Below are 2,927 nucleotides of genomic sequence, written 5' to 3' on the forward strand. Positions count from 1 at the left end.
CAATCTAAATAATATTCCTGAAGAATTTAAAGACCAGGTAAGAAACAGATTTGCAATACTAAGTTTAATTGATCGTGAGCCAGAACTACGGGCTGAAACCAGAGATATTATTAAGGAAGAATGTGCAAAGACTATTCCTGTAGCCAAAAGGAGAAGCCTAAATAGATGACTAAGGAAACTCTTAAAATTGCTAAAGATAGATGAGAAGCAAAAGCAAAAAGTGACAGAAATAGGGTCAAAATTCTAAATGTAGCTTTTCAGCAACTTGCATGCAGAGACAAAGAAATCTATTATAATAACCAGTGCAAAGAAATAGAAGAACAAAAAAAGAAGAAGAGATCTGTTCCAAAAGATCTGAGAAATCAAAGGGAAATTCAAGCAAATTTATGATGGCTAATGGAACATACCTGGGAATTTCAGAAGAAAATTAGCCTGTGTTTTATAGATTACAGCAAAGCTTTTGACTGTGTGGATCATTAAAAGCTATGGAGAGTCTTAAAAGACATGGGGGTGCCACAACATAAAATTGTTTTGATTCGCAACCTGTACTTTAGACAAGAGGCTACTATTAGGACAGAATATGGGGAAACAATGGTTTCCAATTGACAAAGGGGTCAGACAAGGATGCATATTATCTCCCTACCCATTCAACCTCTGTGCAGAGTATATCATAAGGAAAGATGGATTAGATCTAGAAGAAGGTGAAGTGAAAATTGGTGGAAGGAACATTAACAATTTGAGATATGCAGATGACACCATATTACTGGCAGAAAATAGTGAAGACTTGAAACAACTACTGATTAAAGTTAAAGGAGAACGTTCCAAAGCAGGATTACAGCTGAACATCATGGAGAAAAAACTAATGACTACTGAGAATCTGACACAATTTTAAAGTTCACAACAAAGAAATTGAAATTGTTCAAGATTTTCTATTCCTTGGCTCAATCATTAACCAAAAGGGAGACTGCAATGCAGAAATGAGAAGAAGATTGAGACTTGGGAGAGCAGCTGTGAGGGAGCTAGATAAGATCCTTAAAGATAAAGATGTCTCCCTGGGAACCAAGATCAAGATAATCCAAACTATGGTTTTCCCCATTACTATGTATGGATGTGAAAGTTGGACAGTGAAGAAAGCTGACAGGAAGAAAATTTATTCATTTGAAATGTGGTGCTGGAGGAGAGTTCTATGGATACCATGGACAGCCAAAAAGACAAATAAGTAGGTATTAGATCAAATCAAGTCTGAATTCTCCCTAGAAGCCAAAATGACAAAACTAAGGCTATTGTACTTTGGTCACATCATGAGAAAGCAAGATTCTCAGGAAAAGTCAATAATGCAAGGAAAAGTGGAAGGCAGTAGGAAAAGAGGAAGACCTAAAACTAGATGGCTTGACACAATAAATGAAGCCGTGTCCTCCAGTTTGCAGGATCTGAGCAAGTCTGTTAATGATAGGATGTTTTGGAGGTCTTTCATTCATAAGGTCACCATAGGTTGAAGGCGACTTGACAGCATATAACACACACACATATTATATGTGCTGGGAAGGTGTATCTTCCCACTGGCTTATAGAAAAGTAGCATGTAATGGGAGTAGTTTTTTAAAAATTGAATTACAACAGTCAGTGGCTTGAAGCTAGTAATCTGTGAGTGGAAAAAAACATATTCAGTGCAAATCTGCTTGCGCAAGCACTAGCACAAAGTTTGTTGCCAACACAGAGTGCTTTAATATAATTTTTAATTACATAAAAACATACATTCGGAACAATGGAACTTACAATGGATTGCATGGTTTTATTTCCATTTGTTTATGAAGCTATTATAAGAAATACCTTGTGCTATGTATTGCACACACAAAAAAGATCGAATTGATATAATCACTTTCACTTAGTGCAAGTAGCCAGCAAGGAATAATTTTAGAGTTTCCTCTTGTAAAGGACTGTAGCATACATGGACATCTTCTGTAGGATCCAACCGTTTATCTTTTAAAATAACTTTTTATATTTTATGCTGCTAATGTTTTATTATTGTATACTTTTATATTGTTGTGTTCTGCTCTGAGCCTGCTTGCAGGGAGAGTGGAATATAAATTCAATTAAATAAATAAAAATAAATAACTTTTTAAAAAAGTTGTAGCTGTTAAAGCCAGGCACAAACCTGATACTACTACAGGAAAGATATTACATTTTAAAGAAGAACAGATTAACATAAACTCTTCATGCTGCTGCTAATATAATTTCAGTGAAATACTAAGCAAGCCTAGTTAGAATACTGCTGAAGTCTACTCAGAGTGTCTCATTCCCAGGAAAGCGTTCTTTGCACAGTTGTGTGTTATTTTAACATTAACATTTGATTTATATACCGCCCTTCAGGACAACTTACTGTCACACTCAGTGGTTTACAAGGTGTGTTATTATCCTCACAACAATCACAGGGCTATTGAGAGATGGCTGGAGAGCTCTAAGAAGCTGCTAGTGACCCATGGTGACCCTAGGGGCTTCAAGTGGAAGAGTGGGGAATCAAACCCCGTTCTCCAGATTAAACTGTCGCTCTGGGTCTTAATTGTCCATTGAAAAAGCAACAGTAACAGTACAATATTACTAAGAAAGGTGGAAGGCATTAGGAAAAGAGGAAGACCCAAAACGATGTGCCATCGCCTCCAACATATGGCAACCCTATGAATGGAACAATTCCCAAACATCCTGTTATTAACAGCCTGCTTCAGATCTTGCAAACTGGAGACTGTGGTTTCTATTATTGAGTCCAGCCATCTCATTTTGGGCTGTCCTGCTGCTTTTCTAGCAATACTGTACTATTACTTCTGTTTTGTTTTTTTCCTTAATGGACAACGCCTGTCCTGGTTTCAAGAGGCGGGGCGACTGCCGAACAAAGAAAACAAAGCAGAGCTTCGTTGACTTTCCAGGCGAAAG

The sequence above is a fragment of the Eublepharis macularius genome, chromosome 4, assembly GCF_028583425.1.
Source record: "Eublepharis macularius isolate TG4126 chromosome 4, MPM_Emac_v1.0, whole genome shotgun sequence".
NCBI lineage: Eukaryota > Metazoa > Chordata > Lepidosauria > Squamata > Eublepharidae > Eublepharis > Eublepharis macularius.